The sequence below is a fragment of the Sceloporus occidentalis genome, unplaced genomic scaffold (genome assembly GCF_023333645.1).
Source record: "Sceloporus occidentalis isolate IW3139 unplaced genomic scaffold, rSceOcc1.0.p SCAF_2, whole genome shotgun sequence".
Taxonomy (NCBI): Eukaryota; Metazoa; Chordata; class Lepidosauria; order Squamata; family Phrynosomatidae; genus Sceloporus; species Sceloporus occidentalis.
In genome coordinates this window covers 211,679,741-211,693,002 of record NW_028316982.1, presented here as the reverse complement: position 1 = coordinate 211,693,002, position 13,262 = coordinate 211,679,741, and positions in this window count along the sequence as shown.

The window sequence follows — 13,262 nt, the reverse complement described above, 5'->3', positions numbered from 1 at the left end:
GGATATTCAAGCTTAACTTCACGAGGAGTAGAAGTGTACATGCAAGATCTACTCTCAACATCTCTATTACCATATGTTTAGTTCCCAACTGTCCTGTATTGAAAGTGAAGGCCTGAAGGCAGATTCAGCTTGTGTTCATTTAAAAATGAGTACAGGACCCTATGTAGATTATATGCTTTATCAGAGGTTTTGATTACAGAGAATGATGAATGTAGTAAAATGAATGTGACTGTAATCATCATACATCTCTACTCAAGGCAGGAATGTCATGGATTGAGGAGAAGAGGACTTGGGGGGTGGTGGAATTTTTAATCTTCATGGGAGCAGGTTCAGTATTGACATAGGGTTGTAGCAGTTTGCATTTGTCATCGTTATTGTGTTCCTTCAAGTCATTTCTGACTTATGGCAATCCTAAAATGAACATATCATGGTTTTTTGAGGGTTGAGAATGTGTGACTCAGTAAAGGTCACCTAGTGGGTTTCCATGGGCAAGCAGGGAATCAAACCCTGGTCTCCAGAGTTGTAATCCAACACTCAAACCATTATGCCATGTTGGTTCTCTAGTGATTTGGATATTAAATAATATTTCAGTACTCAATATGTAGTATTCAATATGCAATATGTTAACATTCATTACATCATGGGTGTGCTGCTTTTTATAGCTAATATGTATTTAATGTGTTTTTCATTGTTTTGAAATTAATTTTCAACTGGATTTTTTAAAATGCTTTTTAAAACTTTTGAACCACACACTATTTTAGCTATTTTTTTAAACTACATTGTAACCCACTTTGGATCTCAGATTGGGAGAAAAGTAGGATATCAATCACATAATTTAAAAAAGTTTTTAAAATATGCCTGTCTACTTCTCCCATTGATGAGTTCCAGAAGCAACACTTATCTGGGTTTGGTTTCCTTTGGAAAGAAAGATCACTAGAAAGGATTTATATATTTGTTTTGGTCAATCCTGGTACAAATATTAGAACAATCAATAAGCATTTAGTCAACCAACCATTGTGAACAATTTCCCTGACACAAAGAAGGTAGTGAATCAATGTATCTCATATCCAACAGTAAACCACACACAGTGTTATTTCCACTTCCTTGTTTAGTGTCAATCATCTTGATTGCTATTAAGCAATTTGTGTAATTGCTGACATGAAAATGTCAATAAAGTTTGTGACCTGTTTTGAACATAGTTTATTGATCTGATATAATAACATTTGTGCAGACCAAGTTAGAAGTTCAATAAGATTGAAGAGAAAGAAGAAGAGGTGGAAGAAGGGTGAGGACAGAGAGGGAAAATGGTGGAAAAGTAATATTGCATTGTTTTAAGTCACTGACCATCAGTTCAGTGGTGGTAAACCCCTGTGTTGGTGGGTATGTTTATATGGAAAAATCTCTCCTTTTCCTATATTTTCACATTTAAAATGTTTCCTTAGAACAGATGTGGTAAATGCCTGTGTTGGTGGGTGCGTTTATATGTAAAAAATCTCTCCTTTTCCTATATTTTCATATCATGTTTCCTTAGAACAGATGGGCTTTTTAAGTCTCTGACTGTTTAACCATGTGGCTGATGCTTACATACAATTGACTTAATTTTACACGTAGTTACATGTGGCCTTTCATTTAAAAGGTTTGTTGTCACTGAGATAAACATATTTAACAATGAGCAAGACCTTAAACTGAGGTTGGGTCATGTAAATCTCTGCATGCAGTTTTGCTGAATGACAATACAGTGCAACTCATTCTACAAACAATTGTGTATACTCATGCATATGTAATGGATACATGTGCAGTACATAAATACTGTGATCTATATGGACATGCATTGACTCCACAATGGCACTGTGTTGATCTCTGCATGGTCCAGGCCCCTTTTCTTTACTCTGGGTTGTTTTCTTTACTATGTGAATGTGGCAGTTGAAACAACCATTCTGCATCTCATATGTGTAATTAATCATTTAAGAGTACATAGTATTAGAGTGACTAACAGAATATTTGAATATTATAGCAACCCTTGTAAAAATATGGCTTACCTTAGCAGATTGTATATGGGAAAGACTGGGCTGGATCCAAATTGCTGCTTTATTGTATAAAGAGATTATTTTAAAGCATTAAGTAGAACTTCAGACAAATCTGTTCTGGATCCCTGCAGAATGAAATAATCTTCAATTCAAGATTAAAGATTAATCAGTATTGATTGCAGATTAATCAGGATTGTTTGATGGTAAACCAATCCTTCTGGGATTAAAGCACTCCACTGCAAAACTCAGTTTCAAAAGTTAAATGCCTTTTGGTTGGCATGTCAGTTCAAAAGTATGAATTTACATCCCCATTTCTGAAACCCACTTGCTAGTAAAATCCATTGAGGTCAGTGTGGTTGCCTCTGAGTAGACATTAGAAAGCCACTGTACATTTTATTCCTTTCATTTAACTGGCTGCTTTAAACTTAGCTACGGCCTGTTACCAACGGGCAGGAAAGTACGTGCGGAGCGCGTACTAGGGTTAGAAAGGGGTGGTGCTTCCGCAGCCCCTAACCCTAGTGTGCGCTCTGCGCGCACAAAATGGTGGCAGCCGTTCCACACGGCTGCCACCATGAGGACGTCACAACTGCGCCGCCTCTATACGGGGCGGCGCGGACGTGATGTCCTCGCTCCATGCCAGGGCACTTAGTGCGCCCTTAGCACGGAGCAGGAAGGAGCTCTGTTTCGGAGCTCCTTCCTGGTTTGGCTGTGCCCAGTGGACCAAAGGGGAAAGGGGCCAAGCGGCCCCTTTTTCCTCTTCCCCACCGCCGCAGGGTGTCCTTGGGGCTTGAAGCCCCAAGGACACCCCTTTCCAGGCTGCGGAGAAGGGGCCTTTTGCCGCTTCCCCGCAACCTGGAAAGTGGCGGATCGGGGCCTCAGCAGCTGCCACTCTGGACACTGAGGCCCCGATACACCGGGGAAAAGGGCGGGTGCAGCCTGCCTCAAACAGGCGGTCTGTAACCCGCCTACATTTCTTAAAAAAACGGAAAAAAAGAATAAGAAAGAATTTGTATAATTAATTTTTCAAATTACACTTTTCTTAATTCTTTGAGTGCAAATAATTTAAAGTGTTCAGACTGTGAACTAAGTTTATTGTTTGAAATATCTGATAATGGGAATGAGACCAGTACATTAAATTTGACCCTTCTAACATCTGAGTGGCTTCCAGATGATTTCCATTCTTTAATGACTCCCTGGAGAAAATATTTCTGTTTAATCAATTGAAGAAAGTGGAGTATGCTTTTTTAAAAAGTCACATTATTAATAAACCTTTTTATAAGAACCACAATCTACTATTTAATATATCAGATTTATTATAACATTCCATTATATTCAACAGTTTTCAGAATTATATGGCAACATCTGAAAAACATACAGGTTTCAAAAAATGTAGTTATTTGATTGAATTGCTGAGAATATCAATATGTGAGTGTCATATGTGTGTTTGTGTCCATCCCCAGTCTGTTGCTCTACTACCATAGGCAGCAATGCTTTACATTCTACTGCAGGACTTTTACTGATGGCCCTGTTCAGGAATTGCAAACTCAGTGGCATGGCATCCTTGATCGAATCATTACACCTGTGACATGGTCTTCCTCTTTTCCTTCAACTTGAAGGCATTAATGTCTTATTAATAATTATATGCTTACATGGTTTATATTGTACAACAGTCCCAATTTAATCATTTTGGCTTCTAGTAAGAGTTCTGGTTTGATTTGCTCTAGGACCTTTTTTAAAAAAGAAAGAAAGAGAAGAAATTGATGATATTAGGAAAAGTCTCTTTCAGAACCACATTTCAAATTAATTGATGAATGTAAGCTTTCTTCAATGTCCAGTTTTTTCAAACATATACAGAAATTGGAAATACAATAGCATGGATGTGTCTGACTTTTAAAATTTTATCTAGTTCCTTCATAGCTTCCATTTCAAATCTAAGACTTAATCTTCTATTTTCGTCAGCAGAGTTTCCATTTTGACTGATGACTGAATCAAGAAAAACTAGACAATCTGACAATCTACTACCTATGCACTGAGTAGAGTTTTTAAAAGAAAAAACTTTTGAAAATGATGCAATTATTTTAAAGCATGGCAGCAGGAGCTGAAGGGTAATGTTAGAGTCAAACCTTCATTCACTGTTTGCATATCAGTGATATACAGTGCGCCCACGTTATACGTGGGGCGTGCTATACACAGACTTGAGTGTACACGCTCAAGCCACTGAGGAGCATGTGGGGTGCAAGGGGTGGCACGTCCTATTCAAATGAATAGGGCACACACCAATGGCACCCCACGTGCTCCCACACCACCGTGCTGCCACACGCTTGAGCCCCATTCAAATGAATGGGGCTTCAGCATACCCAGAATTAGCCTTACACGGGGGGTGGGGTGGAACAGATCCCCTGCATAAGGCAAGGGTCCACTGTACAAACAAATATGGGTATTTAAAATTTTATTTGGGTACTTCTTGAAGTTCAGTGACCTTAACTTATTCCTGGATTTTGCATGTGAGTTCTACTCATGCACTGTTAAGTACATCAGTATGATTTACACATCTTTGTATTGATTGGTAAGTTAAAGCAAATAACAGTTCTGTATTGGTTTGAATGTTGGACTATAACTCTGGATACCAGGGTTCAATTGCCAGCTCAGCCATGAAATCCACTGAGTGACCTTGGGCAAGTCACATGCTCTCAGCCTCAGGCGTAGGCAAGGGCAAACCTCCTCTGAACAAATCTTGCCAAGAAAACCCCATGATAAGGTCACAATTTGAAGGCACAGAACAACAACGAAAACCCTGAAAATGGAGGTTAAACTGGTATGTACTGATCACATAGAGATCTGAAATTAGGAAATAACTCTCATATTGATGCAGTGTGAAAAGAAATTAATTATTATTTTGTTAATTTCATGACACCAAGTTTATCAAATTCTGATTGGAAATCATTTTTAACAAAATAATTTCTTTCTATATAAATTAGTCCTCTGTTTTTCTCATAATAGATTCCATAAATTAAAAGTTGTGTAATCTTTATGTGAAGAAAAACTGAATCCATGACACAACCAGAGTCAAGGCTTAATTGAATGCTTTCTGCTTCCTTGTAATCTAATAATAAATCTTCTAGCTTTTTAGCAGTACCGGCTAGTATCAATGGAAAAATCATTTAGTTTACAACGAGCGGTTATGTCTACTTCATCTGATCTGAGAGGTAGTAAGTACAATATAAAGTAGTGTGTCTGTGTTTGTGCTTGTGTGTGTGTGTGTGTTGTTCCTTTGTCTAAGGTGTTTTAGCAAACACATCAGCAGACAGACTTGGAAACAATTCATGAAGTTTCACTGGAACAGAGCTTGAAGGTAAGATGCTACAGGTTGAGACTCTTATATGAAATGCTTGGGACAAGGAGTGTTTTGCATTTCTATTTTTTAAAGTATTTTTTAGTATTCAGTATTTTGGAATACTGGTATTTTCATATACATGGATAATGAGAGATCTTGGAGATGGGGCCCAATTCTAAACACAAAATTAACTTATATTTCATATACACCTTATACACATAGCCTGGGGGTAATTTTGTACAAAATGTTTAATTTTTTTTTCATAAAACAAAGTTTCTGCACATTGAACTACCAGAAAGTGAAGGTATCACTATCACAGCCAGACAAGAAAAAAGCTATTGGATTTTGGAGTATTTTGGAATTCAGAATTCCAGATAAGGGAGATTCAGGTTGAATAGGTAAAAAATGTCCCTTGTCGTGAATTACATTTGGACCTAACAAGAGCACAATAATGTTGTTATTGCAGAATAATGTTATGACCTGTAACATTATTACTTCTTCAATGCAACAAATAATATACACTTTACTTCTAAAATGTTGTTTTTTAGGGACTTAGGGACATTTTTCTATTTTTATGTTTATTTTTGTAACATTAAACAATTTTTTAAAAAACAAAAACGACATTAGTAAAAAGGCATTGTCAAAGTAACAAAGCAACATTTATAAAAATAACACCCCAGGCTCTGCTTTGGACAAGGTTTCTTCAAACTGGCCCAGGTTCATAAGTACACAGGATAAATAAATAATGTAATGTTAAATCCTTGGTATTAATTTTTTAACAGAAAATATTTCATATTGTACAGTAGATATAGGTTCATGTTGCATTTCATATTGTAGTTACAAGTGAATATTCCAGATCACAAAAGATCAGTAAACACATGCTTGAGGATCAATGGAGGAACAGTGGGCCTGTAGCAGAGGAGGGAGAAAGGACAATTTTCACATATGTAAGGTGTGAAGTTGGCTTCTGTCCCTTTTGCACTTAGATCATGTTGAATTTTCCATCTTCTGAAGTGCCTGTCCAAAAAACAGCAGCACATGGTGGGAACCAACAGGGAATCTCCTCCCCGCCCCCCCCCCCCGCCATAGAAAAATCAATCCATTGTTGCAGTCTGTGGTGTCCTAGAATTTAATAGACCACGTGCTTGTGGAGGATGATGGTTTCCATGTCAGAGGGGCAGTGAACCCACTCTGGGGTTTAGTCCAAGATTAAAAGTGCCATCCAAGTTACTGATCCCTATCTCTAACATAGACTCAACAGCTCAGATAGTTCCTTTGTAGGTTAATAGAAAACCCAAAGCAGATTCATCACTGGAGTCACAAAGGAGTCACCTGCTACCAGTACCACTGAATCGTGGCTAACAACTTAGTAAAAGTAAACATTTAATAAGAATGAACAGCAGGAATTGAAAGGTTGAAATTTGAGCAGGAGGAGTAGGTCCCAGATGAATACACATTTTTCTCAGTCTATAAAACAGTGATGCCTTTATTGGACCAACTAAAATGCACAATATACATCATGCAAGCTTTTGAAGCTTCACTGTCTTCTTCATCAGGCAAAGATGTTAAAAAACATACAGGAGAAGAAAAGTGACAATGCCAAAGTTACAAGCCTACACTTTATCTCAGAAGTTACTTTTGTTGTCAGTTAAGATGGTCTGGAGAGATATCAATGCAAATCTTTGAAAGCTTACATGATGTGTGTTGTGCATTTTAGTTGGTCCAATAAAAGTATTACTGTTTTGTGGATTTTGTTATATCTTGCTGCATGGCCGACAAGGCTATCTCTGGATATTTTTCTTAATGTAGGCTATACCTCCTCCCCATGATACAAACATTTGATATCCCCCCCGCCCCCCAAATATAATATTCCACATCTATTTTTGCAATGGAAGTTAGGCCCAAGTAACACCTTTGCAGTCATAAAATATGGGTATTTCACTAGCTTAATGAACAACTTCTGTAAATACGAATTCCTCAGTTTTCATACAGATTGTATTTTATTTCAAAACTCTAGACTAGCCACTGTCTGACACTTATACCATCATAACTAAATGAAAACAAAAACCATTAAGCAATTACAGGAATGCAGGAATGAGCAAATAATGACTCATAAAAAGTATTTCACCCCTCAAAATGGAGTAAGTACACTATTAATTAAGGAGGCATTTGTTTGGGATTAAATACTGGAGGAAAATAACATTGCCTAGAAAATTTCTGCAAATATGTAGAATATCAGGATTAATTAATTAGTGTTTCCTCCTCAAATTCCTAGACAATATTTCTTGTTAGAATTTCAAGGAAATGAAATCATTAATTACATATGTGCAAATTATGTATGCAGTTCGCATATTAAATGATTCCTCCAAATTGCAGGCTTGTACTGTTCTTTGTTTTAGAGTCTGAAATATGGTGTGGAACATTCAAGAGCCACTTGGCTTCTGCACAATTTTTCTTGATGTTTGCTTGGAGTTCTGCAAAGTTCCAAGTGGGAGGTTATGGCTGGAGCAGGGAATAATTTTATGATGAAAACTACACGGCTGTCTTCCCTCTCATCGCCCTATCGGGCACCTCATGGGGTCCACAAATTGCAGACTGATTGTGAAAGGGGAGAGATAGAGGAAATATTTGTTTTCAGGAGAAACTACACTGCCTGCATGAACATCTGGCTTCTAATCACAAAGTTTTTGAAATTCCCTATTCTACACTTTTGAGAGAATTCACTTTTAAGAGGGCCATGATACAATAGTTACTGAAATTCTTATAATATTTAGTCAATCTAATTTTTATTTTACTTTTTCTCCATTTCTCTCATTGGTCCTAGTCAGTTTGAAGCAACACTGGACTTTATCACACACTGAAAACTGGAACCTTAAACTGACCTCAATTTGGGGGCATTGAATGGGTTGAGTATTATTTCGCATGAGATCATCAAACGACATTGAACAGAACACAAATTCAATTCGCACGCAATTGCTAGTCATTCCAGCTTTAGGCAAATTCGCTAAACAAATGAATTTGCAAATCTTGTACCCTTCCAAATTCGAAGCCAATCCACAATTGCCCGTTTTGAAATGCAGGTCTTAGATGCCTCCTAAATGCCTCCTCTGCCTCCTCCTCCTCTTTCCTCCGGCCGAGAGAGAGTGTGTTGCCCAGAGAGTGTGACTTGCCTCGAGAGAGTGCCTGGCCCAGAGAGTATGACTTGCCCAGACAGTTTGCCTTCCACTGGAGTGGCGCGGGCATGGCACAGAGATGCTCTGTTTCCCTCTCCTCCTCCTCCTCCTCCCCCTGCCAGCTCTGGCCCCACTTCAACTCCAGGAGGAGCAAAATGACGGCAGCAGGGAGGGAGGGAGAGAAGGTCCTCCGGGGGTCTCTTCCTGACTTCTCTCCTCTCCTCTCCTTCTTCCCCTACCTCCCCACTGCCCTCCTCTTCAAAGTTGGGAAAGGAAAACAGGTTCTGACTTGTGTTTCCCAAGGAACAGCCAGAGTAGAGCCAGTGCTGGCCTTCCATCCTCCCCCACCCTGGATGTTCTTCTTGAGTCAAGCAGGTGAGGACAAGGCTGGGGAAGCCAGAGCTCTCCCTCCATCCTTCCCACCCAGGCTATCTCCTGAGGGCCAAGGCTAGGGGAGCCAGCACTGACCATCCCTCTCACTCTGGCTGTCTCTTTCAGGCAGTCAGGGTGGGGATGAGGCTTGGGGAGCCAGTGCTGGCTCTCTATCCTCCTCCCCACCCCAGCTGTCCCCTTGGAAGGCAGCCAGGCTGGGAAGGGGCCTATTTATGTATTGATCCATGTATAAGTTGACCCTGGTTTGAGTCAAATTTTTACCAAAATTTTTCAATTTATACAAGCATATATACAATAAACAGTAACGAGTTAAAGCAAATCAACAGCATATGGTACAAATAGAACTCAGTTCTGAATTCTCCTCTGCCTCTTCCTAGAATAGGAGAATGTGTGTGTGTGTGTGTGTGTGTGTATCAAGATTGTCTACATGACTGAGCACATCCCAGTTTAATCCTCACAGCAACAATTTTGCTAGGTTGAGAGATAATGATTCAATCAAAGTCATTTGGTGAGCCTCATGAGTGGATGAGGCTTTGAACCTGTATCTTCCCAGTCTTAACCTGGTACTCTGATCATGGCACTTTACTAGACACTATCAGAAATATCTTTAATGCATCAAATTTATTTTCAACACACAAAACAGCATGTGAATTACTGAAGGACTAATGAAAGAACCAGGTGGGATTGTTTGCTTTGTCTGGAAGCTGGCTGCTTCAAATCTGTGTTAAACAGTGAACAGAAGAGTGTAGAGAACATTTTTATTACGGAAATAATTTGTCTGTTAGACAGACAAACAAACATAGAACAAGTGACAAAAAAAGGACTGCTGAAGGAGGGGCAAGCAGATGCGAAATCACAGAATATTAATCTATAACCTACAAAAAATTACATAAGAGAAGCCTGCTTTAATATGTATTTCTATTTATTAATTTTCATAAAAATATGTGCAACTCACTGGTATAAATTTCATGAAGATGGATGACAAAGAAAAAAAAACTTTTTTTTAGGCAGCTGACCTCCAGGTTAGGCCTGGTTTATTATTCAGGATAATAAACTGCTATTCAGATGGTTCATTAACTAGCATCCCCTAGACATTACTGATGGTTTGTCTGAAAGGGCTGCATGCTTCTGTGATGGAATGAAACTTCCAAACATGCAGTTTTTGGATTGTAAATATTTATTTGCTAATTTTGGAGGTTGTTTTTGTCCAGGAACATAAACTTCTTGGAATATTTAAAAGGAAAATATATCTTCCAATGGGGTGTGTGTGTGTGTGTGTGTGTGTGTGTGTGTGTGTTACTAAAACAATGGGAGAAAATAGAAACTTATCCAGAACTCTACTTCTCTTTGGTCAGATTTGGAAGTGGGTGTGAAAATAATGTATATGAGTAAATATGTAAAACAGAAAGGGGAAAAGAAACACCAAAAGAGTCTGAACTGAAATGAGGGCCCTGCAAAGGAAGAATGACCTCAAATCTGAGTAGATGAACTGAAAAAAGAGGAGATGCTGAAGACTGGAAAATGTTTCACAGATAAACATTAGTGGATAAGGGCTGAAGCTAGATTAGGCTTGGCTGAATTTATTTTCCATTTTTAAAAGTATGGTTAAGTATTCATACTGTCCTAAAAGTTGTTCCATCCCTTGAAAAACAAAAACAAAAAAACAAAAACAAAAAACACGATCATCTCCCCAAACATCAACAATTCCCTTCTCAACTACTGCACTGTAAAAACTTTTAAAAACAACATAGATTTGGAAGAACTTTGCTGTAGGCCCAAGGTTTTGAATGTGTGATCCTCCAGATATTGTTGGACTGCCACTCCCATAATCTCCCGACAGCATAGTCAACAATATGGAATGTTAGGGCTTGCAGTTCAGCCTAATTTCTCACGCCTATTTTTATCTAATTGCCACACCACACTACATACTACAAAGAATTGGCTGAACCAATGAAATGCTGCTTGATGGAAGCATCCAGGAATGAAGAGATCCACTTCACGGCAGTGATGAAGACCAAAGGAGGGTGAGGAGTAGCTGTTCCCTGCTCTCCTTTACAAAATACAGTTTGTGGGTCCTTTCACACTGTATAGTTATAGTGTCAGGATTCCATGGCAACATCATATGCAATCCTGGGGCTTTTAGTTTGGGGAGAGCTAGAGCTCTTTGCCTGAGAATTCTAAATCCCTGTACTCAAACTGCAAATCCCAGGATTTCATAGGACATTGCAGGCTTTTAATATATAATAATTGTCAGGGAGTTTTTTATATTGGGTATGTGGTCTATTTGTCTTTTGTATGTTTTATATGGTTTCATATGGTTTTTGCATGGTGATTTTAATTGTTTTAATTTTTTATTGTAAAGTTTTAAAACTATTCTATTTGTGAGTTATATTTCCAGGAGAAAGAAAGAAAGAAAGAAAGAAAGAAAGCGAAGGGCCACAACAGTCAGCCCTAAAGGGATGGCTTGATGCCACCCCTTTGAATGCTAGGTTGGGGCCACAGCAACCTCATGCCATGTCCCCAACTTGGCTGTTTGCAGAAAGCTGCTTCTTTTTGAGACAGCAAAACACTGGCCTCTTTGCTGCTGCCCTGACTTTGTGGCGCTCCTGCAGCATGCAGCATCTAAATGCTGTACCGCCAGAGCACCACAAAACTGCCCCTCATGTGGTTGGTTGGGCAGCTTTGTGACAGCTTCTTGCTAGCTTGGGGGCATGCTTCATCTAAACAACATGCTCCCAAGCCACCAGGAAGCCACTGCAAAGGGGCCATCTGTTCCACCCTTAAATAAGGCAGTCAAGAGTGGAATCACAGGGACATAATTGTGTAGTGTGAAATGGGCCTACGTTTTCAGAGTCATTGCTGGTAACTGATGCTTATAAAAGAGATAGGCTGGAATCCTTTATAGGATTTATTTATGTATAGGCACTGGGGTTACAATGCTATGCTGTAAAATCCAGCCCAAAGCCCCAATCTGCACTTACTGAGAAGCAGCCACACTGAGAAGCAGTGGCTAGTAATTGACTAGGATTTGTCCCCCATTACTCGAGAACAGAGCTGACTTCCAGTTTCAGCCTGTGAATGATTTCTGGTCTGACAGGAAGAAATAGGGCCCTTGTTGCAATTCCTTCTTACAGGGTTGCACAAACGGGTGTAGAAATTGGCCAGCTGCTTTCCAATCAGGGAACAGACCATCATCTGTTCATGGCTGTTTCTTGATAAATAGAAATTGGGGGACTTTCACAGTCCCTACATAGCCCCAAAATTAGGGGCTACATAGGGATTATGCATACATGACAGTCATGTGTGCATAACTCCAGGTTATGCATTTATAAATGCCATAGAGGATGCCAGGCATCATTTTATGGTTGAAAATTTCATTTCAATGGGCATCAAAATTTAACAAAAATTTAAGTGTCTAATACCCACACATTTTGTTGTGTTTGAAACAGTAAATCAAACCTATTTCAGTTATAGGTTTTCTTTTATAGGTAACACTGATTTAGGGGTTATGCACACTGGCGATAAAGGCCAGTCTGGGGGCGGAGTTGAGGCGTGGTGTCCACATGACAGTACGCCCTGCTCCACACAGTGCACAGTGTCACAGCACTTCTCTGGCACTGTGTCCACACAATGCTGCACCAAATGAGTGGGTTAAAGCTGTGGCGACATGGCTATCGCACCCTTTCCAGGGTGTGATAGCTCCTTTATGTGCCCTGGAAATACCAGATTGGGGCTGTGGCACAGCTGGAGGCATCTGCAGGATGCCCCTTAGGCATGGTCTGCACAGCTTCTGGGTCACTGAGCAATATGACTTGGTTTAAAATAAGAAATCAAATTCAGTGTTGTAATTATTTACATATGATTGATATTTTGCTTCTCTTGGTAAATGCTATTTAAATGCAATCTCAATAGCAATGTCAGCTGCAGATGAATCAAAGTCATGACTATAAATCTTAATATCTATGGTTAAGCAGACTCCAACTCTTAGATTGACTCGTGTTGTACAATTGTCAAAACAAAATGCTGAACAAACACTTGTGTCTAGGATAGTTATATTTATTGTTGAAAATAGATGGTCGATATTAGCCTTCACATTAACTAATAGCACCAACAGTGTCACTGCCCATACAATATCATAGTTAATAGTAATCACAGTGTCTTGCTACCACAATAATTGGTTTCCACAAATCAATAGACTCCATTTCTGATGCATATAGAAAAGAGGAAAAATAGTAACATGCATTCAACATGAATTCAGAAAGGTTTGTTTATTAAGGTAACATAAAAATAAGGGAAAAAACCAAGATTTATTACTGAACCATTTCTCTGTGTGTG